This window comes from Chiloscyllium punctatum, chromosome 21, assembly GCF_047496795.1.
Source record: "Chiloscyllium punctatum isolate Juve2018m chromosome 21, sChiPun1.3, whole genome shotgun sequence".
NCBI classification, from domain to species: Eukaryota; Metazoa; Chordata; class Chondrichthyes; order Orectolobiformes; family Hemiscylliidae; genus Chiloscyllium; species Chiloscyllium punctatum.
In genome coordinates, this window is record NC_092759.1 from 5,362,185 (window position 1) to 5,374,603 (window position 12,419).

Below are 12,419 nucleotides of genomic sequence, written 5' to 3' on the forward strand. Positions count from 1 at the left end.
TTAACTGTTGGTCTATAACCTGGCGTTGTGTGAGTTTTAACTGTTGGACTATAACCTGGTGATGTGTGATTTTTAACTATTGGACAATAACCTGGTGTGTGATTTTTAACTATTGGTCTATAACCTGGTGTTGGGTGATTTTTAACTGTTAGACTATAACCTGGTGTTGTGTGATTTTTAACTGTTGGGCAATAACCTGGTGTTGTGTAATTTTTAACTGTTGACAATAACCTGGTGTTGTGTGATTTTTAACTGTTGGTCTATAACCTGGTGTTGTGTGATTTTTAACTGTTGGACAATAACCTGGTGTTGTGTGATTTTTAACTGTTGGACTATAACCTGCTGTTGTGTGATTTTTAACTATTGGTCTATAACCTGGTGTTGTGAGATTTTTAACTGTTAGACTATAACCTGGTGTTGTGTGATTTTTAACTGTTGGACAATAACCTGGTGTTGTGTGATTTTTAACTGTTGGTCTATAACCTGGTGTTGTGAGATTTTTAACTGTTAGATTATAACCTGGTGTTGTGTGATTTTTAACTGTTGGACAATAACCTGGTGTTGTGTGATTTTTAACTGTTGGTCTATAACCTGGTGTTGTGTGATTTTTAACTGTTAAACAATAACCTGGCGTTGTGTGAGTTTTAACTGTTGGACTATAACCTGGTGATGTGTGATTTTTAACTATTGGACAATAACCTGGTGTGTGATTTTTAACTATTGGTCTATAACCTGGTGTTGGGTGATTTTTAACTGTTAGACAATAACCTGGTGTTGTGAGATTTTTAACTGTTAGACTATAACCTGGTGTTGTGTGATTTTTAACTGTTGGTCTATAACCTGGTGTTGTGTGATTTTTAACTGTTAGACAATAACCTGGTGTTGGGTGATTTTTAACTGTTGACAATAACCTGGTGTTGTGTGATTTTTAACTGTTGGTCTATAACCTGGTGTTGTGTGATTTTTAACTGTTGGACAATAACCTGGTGTTGTGTGATTTTTAACTGTTAGACTATAACCTGGTGTTGTGTGATTTTTAACTGTTGGAAAATAACCTGGTGTTGTGTGATTTTTAACTGTTGGACTATAACCTGGTGTTGTGTGATTTTTAACTATTGGTCGATAACCTGGTGTTGTGTGATTTTTAACTGTTGGACTATAACCTGGTGTTGTGTGATTTTTAACTGTTGGGCAATAACCTGGTGTTGTGTAATTTTTAACTGTTGACAATAACCTGGTGGTGTGTGATTTTTAACTGTTGGGCAATAACCTGTTGTTGTGTGATTTTTAACTGTTGACAATAACCTGGTGTTGTGTGATTTTTAACTGTTGGTCTATAACCTGGTGTTGTGTGATTTTTAACTGTTAGACAATAACCTGGTGTTGGGTGATTTTTAACTGTTGACAATAACCTGGTGTTGTGTGATTTTTAACTGTTGGTCTATAACCTGGTGTTGTGTGATTTTTAACTGTTAGACAATAACCTGGTGTTGGGTGATTTTTAACTGTTGACAATAACCTGGTGTTGTGTGATTTTTAACTGTTGGACTATAACCTGCTGTTGTGTGATTTTTAACTGTTGGACAATAACCTGGTGTTGGGTGATTTTTAACTGTTGGACTATAACCTGGTGTTGGGTGATTTTTAACTGTTGGACAATAACCTGGTGTTGTGTGATTTTTAACTGTTGGTCTATAACCTGTTGTTGTGTGATTTTTAACTGTTGGACTATAACCTGGTGTTGTGTGATATTTAACTGTTGGTCTATAACCTGGTGTTGTGTGATTTTTAACTGTTGGACAATAACCTGGTGTTGTGTGATTTTTAACTGTTGGACAATAACCTGGTGTTGGGTGATTTTTAACTGTTGGTCTATAACCTGGTGTTGTGTGATTTTTAACTGTTGGACAATAACCTGGTGTTGGGTGATTTTTAACTGTTGGTCTATAACCTGGTGTTGTGTGATTTTTAACTGTTGGACAATAACCTGGTGTTGTGTGATTTTTAACTGTTGGTCTATAACCTGGTGTTGTGTGATTTTAACTGTTGGACAATAACCTGGTGTTGTGTGATTTTTAACTGTTGGTCTATAACCTGGTGTTGTGTGATTTTTAACTGTTAGACAATAACCTGGTGTTGTGTGATTTTTAACTGTTGGACAATAACCTGGTGTTGGGTGATTTTTAACTGTTGGTCTATAACCTGGTATTGTGTGATTTTTAACTGTTGACAATAACCTGGTGTTGTGTGATTTTTAACTGTTGGTCTATAACCTGGTGTTGTGTGATTTTTAACTGTTAGACAATAACCTGGTGTTGGGTGATTTTTAACTGTTGACAATAACCTGGTGTTGTGTGATTTTTAACTGTTGGTCTATAACCTGGTGTTGTGTGATTTTTAACTGTTAGACAATAACCTGGTGTTGGGTGATTTTTAACTGTTGACAATAACCTGGTGTTGTGTGATTTTTAACTGTTGGACTATAACCTGCTGTTGTGTGATTTTTAACTGTTGGACAATAACCTGGTGTTGGGTGATTTTTAACTGTTGGACTATAACCTGGTGTTGTGTGATTTTTAACTGTTGGTCTATAACCTGGTGTTGGGTGATTTTTAACTGTTGGACAATAACCTGGTGTTGTGTGATTTTTAACTGTTGGTCTATAACCTGGTGTTGTGTGATTTTTAACTGTTGGACAATAACCTGGTGTTGGGTGATTTTTAACTGTTGGTCTATAACCTGGTGTTGTGTGATTTTTAACTGTTGGACAATAACCTGGTGTTGTGTGATTTTTAACTGTTGGTCTATAACCTGGTGTTGTGTGATTTTTAACTGTTAGACTATAACCTGGTGTTGTGTGATTTTTAACTGTTGGACAATAACCTGGTGTTGGGTGATTTTTAACTGTTGGTCTATAACCTGGTGTTGTGTGATTTTTAACTGTTGGACAATAATCTGGTGTTGTGTGATTTTTAACTGTTGGTCTATAACCTGGTGTTGTGTGATTTTTAACTGTTGGTCTATAACCTGGTGGTGTGTGATACCTGGTGTTGTGTGATTTTTAACTGTTGGACTATAACCTGGTGTGTGATTTTTAACTGTTGGTCTATAACCTGGTGTTGTGTGATTTTTAACTGTTGGTCTATAACCTGGTGTTGGGTGATTTTTAACTATTGGACAATAACCTGGTGTTGTGTGATTTTTAACTGTTGGTCTATAACCTGGTGTTGTGTGATTTTTAACTGTTGGTCTATAACCTGGTGTTGGGTGATTTTTAACTATTGGACAATAACCTGGTGTTGTGTGATTTTTAACTGTTGGACTATAACCTGGTGTGTGATTTTTAACTGTTGGTCTATAACCTGGTGTTGTGTTATTTTTAACTATTGGACAATAACCTGGTGTTGTGTGATTTTTAACTGTTGGTCTATAACCTGGTGTTGTGTGATTTTTAACTGTTGGACTATAACCTGGTGTTGTGTGATTTTTAACTGTTAGACTATAACCTGGTGTTGTGTGATTTTTAACTATTGGACAATAACCTGGTGTTGTGTGATTTTTAACTGTTGGTCTATAACCTGGTGTTGTGTGATTTTTAACTGTTAGACTATAACCTGGTGTTGTGTGATTTTTAACTGTTGGTCTATAACCTGGTGTTGTGTGATTTTTAACTGTTGGACAATAACCTGGTGTTGGGTGATTTTTAACTATTGGACAATAACCTGGTGTTGTGTGATTTTTAACTGTTGGTCTATAACCTGGTGTTGTGTGATTTTTAACTGTTGGACAATAACCTGGTGTTGTGTGATTTTTAACTGTTGGTCTATAACCTGGTGTTGTGTGATTTTTAACTATTGGACAATAACCTGGTGTTGTGTGATTTTTAACTGTTGGTCTATAACCTGGTGTTGTGTGATTTTTAACTGTTAGACTATAACCTGGTGTTGTGTGATTTTTAACTGTTGGTCTATAACCTGGTGTTGTGTGATTTTTAACTGTTGGACAATAACCTGGTGTTGGGTGATTTTTAACTATTGGACAATAACCTGGTGTTGTGTGATTTTTAACTGTTGGTCTATAACCTGGTGTTGTGTGATTTTTAACTGTTAGACTATAACCTGGTGTTGTGTGATTTTTAACTGTTGGACAATAACCTGGTGTTGTGTGATTTTTAACTGTTAAGACTATAACCTGGTGTTGTGTGATTTTTAACTGTTAAGACTATAACCTGGTGTTGTGTGATTTTTAACTGTTGGACAATAACCTGGTGTTGTGTGATTTTTAACTGTTAAGACTATAACCTGGTGTTGTGTGATTTTTAACTGTTAAGACTATAACCTGGTGTTGGGTGATTTTTAACTGTTGGTCTATAACCTGGTGTTGGGTGATTTTTAACTTTTACACCCCAATCCAACACCGGCATCTCCAAATAATAGTCCAACAGATTTATTTGGAAGTACTAGCCTTCGGAGCGCTGCCCCTTCATCAGGTAGCTAGTATACAGAGAGATGTTCAATCAGTGAGGGTTGTGGGGAAGAGGTCTTTAGTTGGCTAGTGGGTGATCAGATCTCATCCAATGGAGGAGTGGTCAATGGGCCAAATGGCCTCAGACTTGGGGCTGGTCTTAGAGGGGAGGCGGAGTTGAGAGTAGGGCGTGAATGACACTGAATGGGCGGGGCCAACGCTCATGGGCGGGATTAGTCACTGCGGTGGGCGGGCAAAGGACGAAGCGGTCGGGACGCGCTGCGAAGGGGGCGGTGTCAGGATGGAAGGGGCGGGGTCAGCGCGGGGGAGGGTGGGGCATACGCTGCGAGGGGGCGAGACTGACGTATAAGAGGGGGCGGGGCCAGAACCGGAGAGGGCGGGGCATAAGCGGAGAGGGGCCGAGACTGACGTGGAGGGGACTGGGTCTGCGCGCTGAGCGGACGCAGGTGACGGGAGGGGCGGAGCAATCTGCCGAAGAGGGCGGAGCCTGAGCGGGGTGGGCGGGGCTGGAGGACGACGGCGGGACCGGACGGACGGACGGAGTGAAGCGGCGGCGGCGGCTGTGTCGGTGTGAGGGGGAAGGTTCGAGTGACCAACGGTCCAAAGCCGGCAGGTTCCAGCATCGCCGGAGGAGGAGGAGGGAGAAGGGAGAGCGCGATCGCGGCCACCGCCACCCAGGAAGCGGAGAGTGTAGGCCTGAGGCCCTCTGAGGGGAAGCCGCAGGGAGAGGAGCCGCCGTCGCCGAGTGTGGGGCCGCTCAATGCCATGTGATGTGGAGCTTCATCCGGGTGAGAGCGGGGGCGGGGGAACAGGCCTGAGGCCCGGGGGGGGACCCTTCACACACACACACACCCCCCGCCCCCTCACCCCTCACCCCAACCCTCATCCCCATCCCCCCACCCCACACCCCCACCCCTACACCCCACCCTCATCCCCATCCCCATTCCCCACCCCCCACCACCCCTCACCCCCCGCCCCTCACCCCGCCACCCCTATCCCCACCCCCGCCACCCCTCACCCCTCACCCCGCCACCCCTCACCCCGCCACCCCTATCCCCACCCCTGCCACCCCTATCCCCTCACCCCGCCACCCCTCACCCCGCCACCCCTATCCCCACCCCCACCACCCCTCACCCCGCCACCCCTCACCCCGCCACCCCTCACCCCGCCACCCCTCACCCCGCCACCCCTATCCCCACCCCCACCACCCCTCACCCCACCACCCCTCACCCCGCCACCCCTCACCCCGCCACCCCTCACCCCGCCACCCCTATCCCCACCCCCACCACCCCTCACCCCACCACCCCTCACCCCACCACCCCTCACCCCGCCACCCCTCACCCCGCCACCCCTCACCCCGCCACCCCTATCCCCACCCCCACCACCCCTCACCCCGCCACCCCTCACCCCGCCACCCCTCACCCCGCCACCCCTCACCCCGCCACCCCTCACCCCGCCACCCCTATCCCCACCCCCGCCACCCCTCACCCCGCCACCCCTCACCCTGCCACCCCTCACCCTGCCACCCCTCACCCTGCCACCCCTCACCCTGCCACCCCTCACCCTGCCACCCCTCACCCTGCCACCCCTCACCCTGCCACCCCTCACCCTGCCACCCCTCACCCTGCCACCCCTCACCCTGCCACCCCTCACCCTGCCACCCCTCACCCTGACACCCCTCACCCCGACACCCCTCACCCCGACACCCCTCACCCCGCCACCCCTCACCCCGCCACCCCTCACCCCGCCACCCCTCACCCCGCCACCCCTCACCCCGCCACCCCTCACCCCGCCACCCCTCACCCCGCCACCCCTCACCCCGCCACCCCTCACCCCGCCACCCCTCACCCCGCCACCCCTCACCCCGCCACCCCTATCCCCACCCCCGCCACCCCTCACCCCGCCACCCCTCACCCCGCCACCCCTCACCCCGCCACCCCTCACCCCGCCACCCCTCACCCCGCCACCCCTCACCCCGCCACCCCTCACCCCGCCACCCCTCACCCCGCCACCCCTCACCCCGCCACCCCTCACCCCGCCACCCCTATCCCCACCCCTGCCACCCCTCACCCTGCCACCCCTCACCCTGCCACCCCTCACCCTGCCACCCCTCACCCTGCCACCCCTCACCCTGCCACCCCTCACCCTGCCACCCCTCACCCTGCCACCCCTCACCCTGCCACCCCTCACCCTGCCACCCCCACTGTCAACCCCGTCCCTGCCCTCACTCTCACCCCCTCACCCCTCACCCTCATCCTCACCACACACCCCGGCCCCCACCCTCACCACACACCCCGGCCCCCACCCTCACCACACACCCCCCACCCTCACCGTCACCCTCACCCCCAGGGAATCCTGACCCTGCCTTTCTCTCCCCCCCCCCCCCCCCCCCCCATCCTCACCCCGGTCCCCACCCTTGCTCTCTCACCTCATGCCCTCACCCCCCCCCCACCCCAATCTCACCCTCTCCCCTACCACACTTTTGCCCTCACCACACTCTCAGAATATTCTATTTCCATCATCCCACCTCTTCCTGAGCACTTCCCTCCCCATCTCCAGTCCTGCGTCTGAGCCCCAGTCGTGCCAATCTCTGAGCCCAGTCCTACCAGTCTCTGAGCTGCAGTCCTGCTAATCCTGCAGCCATGCAATCCCTCCTCCACAAATGCCAGTCTCTCCCTGCCTGCCCCATTCCCCCAGCCAACCACCTCCCTGGACCTGTCAAGTCCTCCATCTCCACCCTCAGTCCTGCCAATCTTTCCTTTTCCCCCACCTCAATCCTGCTAATCCCTTACGCCCGTACCCTTACCCCAAGCCCTGCCATAAGTAAGTAATCTAATCTAATCTAATCTAAAAATCACCCTGCCCCCACTCCAAGACATCCCAATTCGTCCTTCCATCATCCCACTCTGGCCAGCAGCTGCCCATCCCCTTCCCCACTCCCTGTTCACCCACTCCATGCCATCCACAGGACTTGCTGATCCACTCTTTGCTCTCCTCCCAAATGCCAGTCCTATGATTTCTGTTCCCCCACCCCAACTCCAATTCCTGCCATTTCCCTCTTACCGGCATTCCCAAACCAGCCTATTCACCCTACCTCCCGGACCTGCCAGTTTCTCCCATCCAGCACCCAGCCTTGACAATTTCCATCATCACATCCTGCTGGTTCTCTTTCTGCACATCCCCCATAGCTTCTATATGTCCTGCCAACTCCTCCTCAGGCCCTCCCAACTTCATGACTTCAGTTTTGATCCCACACTCCATGCAGTTGCCTCCGAATGCATTCTCCCTGGTGTTGGGGTCATGGAATGTGAAGCTAGTCCCTGTCATTCCTCCTCTCTGCTTGTGTGTGATGATCTCTGTGTTTGTGAGGGGTTTACTTTCCCTAGGTGATCTGTTGCCACACAGATCAAGCTCCCCAGTGAGTTGATCCTGGGCTTCCTTTGCACAATCCTTCTCGCTGCACTGGGTGATGTGGAAGGGAAAGAATAGGAGATTATGGCATTTTAGTATGGCTACTGTAGCCAATAACCAGAGAGAGTTGAGGTCAGAACCTGCAACTCATTCAGGAAAAATTCTGCCGAATTTACTCCCACACTCCCAAAGGAAATGAGCTGTACTTTTTTGAACGGGCATGACTCACCCGAGGCAGGGTTCAAGTTTCTTCCTGATTTTTATTTATTGGTTGATGTCGAGAGTAGCTTCCCCAAAGTTATGGAAAGAAACCATTTGGCTGGTGCAAGCTGTCTGCCACAAAGCATTTTGCATCTCTCTAGCGCCTCCCAAAACACACTGTACCCAACTGAATGTCACTTGTGGTGTGGAAAGTGTGTCTGCCAGTTAGCAGGATCTTCGCAAATAGCATTGTGACAATGACCAGATGACATTTCATTGCCAATGCAGGCGGGATGGTTTATGTTAGCTCGGGAGGCCAGAAGGTCTAAAAACGCCTCTGCTTTTCCTCAAAGTAATACCTTGGTTTAACACGCCCTCCCTTGCCCCTCCCCTCAAACAATTTTATTTTCAAAATGTTTCCTTAGTTTTTAAAACTCAGTCTGGAGTTTCTATCCTGGCAATGTTTATGGTCAGGCATTCAGAATCCTTCTGTCTTAAAAGATTGCCCTGAATTCTGTTTGTGTTCTCAATAGTTTTCAGTCAATTACTTACTGTCGCCATCTGGCGAGCTGTGGAAGAGTTTTGAGGTGACGAATTAATTGCCTCACGGTTGGTTAGTTGATCTGCCCTTCCATGTGTTGATTGTTCTGCTTGTCGATCTGTCACAATCCTGAGCTGACTCAGCGGTCATCCTCTGACTCAGGAAGCAGAGAACATAATCCAGGCTGATACACCCTGTGCCAGCCCTGGGGGTGAGGTGCTGCAGTGTCTGAGGTGCTACCTTTTGCCAGCCTGTTCAGTCAGATGGCACAGGCGATACTGCAAAGAAGTGAGTCCTCTGCCGCCGTCATCATCACCACCACCACCACCGTCCGTGTCTTGGCACCAATGCTTATGCCTCAGCCAAACATCACGAAAACACATCACTGGTTTACATTTTTTTGTGGAACTTTACTGTGAATGAACTAGTGGAGTCATTGAGATGTACAGCATGGAAACAGACCCTTCAACCAGCCCATCAATGCTGATCAGATATCCTAAATTAATCTAGTCCCATTTGCCAGCATTTGGCCCATATCCCTTTAAAACCTTCCTATTCATGTACACATCCAGATGCCTTTGAAATGTAATTCTATCAGCCTCCACCACTTCCTGTGGCAGAACCTCATTCCATGCATGCACCACCCTGTGTGTGAAAACGTTGTCCCTCAAGTTTCTTTTAAGTCTTTCCTTTCTTCCCCTAAACCTACACCCTCTAGTTTTGGACTTGCCTACCCTGGGAAAAAGACCAGGGTAGGCATGCCTGTCATTATTTTATAAATATCTGAAAGGTCACCCCTCAACTTCTGATGCTCCAGGGAAAACAGCCCCAGCCTATTCAGCCTCTCCCTATAGCTCAAACCCTCCAGCATCCTTGTAAATCTTAGCTGCGCTTCTGACATTCTGAGGGGGTGGGGGTGTGTGGTGAGCAGCCAGTACTGGAGGGGGGTCTGCACAGAAAGGGAGAGAGGGTGCCCCCGGTGGCAGTGGACAGTTTGATTTCAGCTGTGATGCTGCTGGTGTAGAACAGGCTTGACACCAGTCATCATTCACGCTTGTGTTTTGAAATGAAATGGAACTGATTCCAAATTCCCATGGAGTGGACTGGGGAAAAGGAATTAGCCCACTCCCACTCTCCTAAGCCTCCTTTCTTGAAGTGTCCTCCTTGGCTCCTTTCCCTTTCCTACTGTCTGGGTCTTTTTGTACAACCATTGACTGGTGTGGCACCATGCTTTGTTTTCATTCTTTTTTGCTGTAGCAGAGCTCCAACTGTTATCTTCTCGTTGAGCTGGTTATAGGCCAGGCAATTGTTTCAGGCGAAACTGGCTCTATCGCTGTAATGCAGACGGAAAGCGTTTTCTAAAAAGAAAATAGACCTCCACCAGTACACTTGCTCGTGCAAAAGTCAAGGTGCACTTTTTTTTTGGAGAATTGATAAAATGGCATCGTGTTCCCAAGGAAGTTGTTGCAGGGAGAGGCACTTTCTTTTCCCTGAAGGCCTTATTGTCGTGCAGGGCTGGCCCCTGTGTGCATTGTTTGTGGACCTCCTGTAATTGTGCTGTGCCACAAGACTGTGTGGTGGCTACTCACGGCTCCTTTTCAGCTTCAGAGACCGAGAGAGTGCAAGCTGGGGAGAGCCAGGAGTCTGGAGCTATCATCCTCCTGGAGTGTCTTTTGGGAACTGCCTCGGAGATTAATATCCCAAACTAAGCAGGTGCGTTGCAGTGCTTCTGTCTGGTGCTGGATGGCCCGTGCTGGGTTTGCTTGCCGTCTTTTATCTGCCCCCGATCCTCCTTTCTTGTCTGTGTGGCCGGTGTTCTGCCTTCCCTTGCCAGTACTGACTTGTGGCGTTAATTCCTGACCTCCCCTGATGCAGAATGGTACAACGATTACCATGCCAGGAGGAGACCATTCGACTTATTGTGTGCATGTGGAGCTGTGCAAGAGCCCCACGGGTGATCCTACTCCCTCTTGCCTTTTCCCTGCAGCTCTGCAAAAGGTTCCCTTTCAGCATTATCACCTGTTTTGAAAGTCACGACCGGACGTGCTTCCACCTCACACCTTGTCCATCCTACTACCCCCATCGTGCACAGACTCGCACGGGCAGGCACGGTTTAGCCCCTGGTAAAAGCAGATAGATTTCATTCTTCTGACACTCATTGCGTCTTCTAAAGGTCCTAAAGCACCTTGCAGCTGGTGGAGTGATTTTTTCTTTTGATTTGGAGGTGAAGTATCTTAGAATCTCTACAGTGTGAAAACAGATCATTTGGCCCAACAATTCGACACAGACCCTCGGAAGAGTAACCCACCCAGACCCATTCCCCTACCCTATTGCTATTACCCCTGACTAATGCACCTAACCTACACATCCCAGACCACTGTGAGCACTGTAGCATGGCCAATCCACCCTGACCTGCACACCTTTTGCAGCGTGGCAGGAAACCGGAGCAACCGGAGGAAACCCACTCAGACACTGGGGAGAATGTGCAAACTCCACACAGACAGTCGCCTGGGGCTGGAACTGAACCCACATCCCTGGCGCTGTGAGGCAACAGTGCTAACCACTGAGCCACCATGCCACCAGTAGTCACTGCTGGGAAGAGTGGCAGCCTAACTGTGACACACAACAAGTCCTTTAAGCAGCTCTGTCACCACGACCGGGCCACCGGTTTCTGAGAGGTTGGTTTAGGGGATAAATATTGGTCAGGACACCAGAATGAATTCCCCTCACCCCACCACTCTTGTTTGTAAAACCAATCGTGGGATCTTTAATACCCACTGGCGATTTAAAGTTTCACATGAAATTTGACACCAGACACTCTTACTGGATTACGTGCTTGAGTCTCTAGTGCCAGTCTCTTGGCTTAGGTTGGGACCCTGGGCTAGGGCAAGTGATGTAGCTCAGCAGTATGGACCTCAGCATGTCCCTTGACCTCACTGGAGTGACTGGATGTGTAAATTTGACTTGTCTGGTTTAAATAAAAAGGTTGTCGTCACCTGGAACAAAATTGCAAATGCAACCTGTTTGTCGGAAAACGTGTTCCAGATCCTGGAGCTCTGAGGTGCCAGTTCGCTGCTGCCTCTCTATCGATACGAAGGGTTCAGAGCAGAGTTGTGTAAAGTTGCGTGTCAGATTGACCTGCTCCTGAGTCCTGAGCATGTAACTCAGGCCGACGCTCCCGCTGGCGTTGCTGATTGCACTGTCACTGAGACAATAAGCTGGGATGTTGCCTGTCCCACTGGGAGGATGTAAGCAAGCCCACAGTCACTATTTTGAAGCAGGGCAGCTTATGGAGGAAAGCAGACTGTCTGGTCTTTAGCATGTTGCCCTTCGTGGGAGCTTGTGTGCATTTCCTGCATCACATCGGCAACTTCGCACCAAAATGTAGTGAGTTGATTGACTTTGGGACACCTGTGGTTGAGAAAAGTGCTAGAAAAATGAAGATTGTATTGTCTGTTTGTCTCATTCTCTCCGTCTTCCTGTTTCCACCCCCCCCCCCCCTTTTTCCCCATTCTTCTTTATTTCTTCGCCTTTACTTGTCTGTTCTCCTTACACCCCCAACTTGTTTAAAATGCGGAATGTCTGCCTGCAGTCTCCATGTGAGGGTTTAGCTTGTGAAACCCTAAGTGGTTTGTTGGGAGCAGCTGCTAACATTTTCTTACTGGAAGTATCACTCCTTTGTCTGTCTATGGGTTGTAGGTGTTGTAAATGTCCCATTACGAAAGCGATGAGCTGCTGCCTCTGAACTGTTGCAGTCCCGTGTAGCGTCGGGTCAAAGTGC

At 49.0% G+C, this 12,419-nt stretch overlaps 1 protein-coding gene across 1 annotated transcript in view; it reads left to right on the plus strand.

Annotated features, from left to right (window-relative positions):
* The first annotated feature begins 5,002 nt into the window (after positions 1 to 5,002).
* Positions 5,003 to 12,419, plus strand: part of LOC140492544 (polyamine-transporting ATPase 13A3-like) — a 63,813-nt gene continuing 56,396 nt past the window's right edge. Inside the window, exon 1 of the mRNA XM_072591484.1 lies at positions 5,003 to 5,273. The gene's annotated coding sequence lies outside the window, so the exon portion shown is untranslated. The remainder of the gene's footprint in view (positions 5,274 to 12,419) is intronic.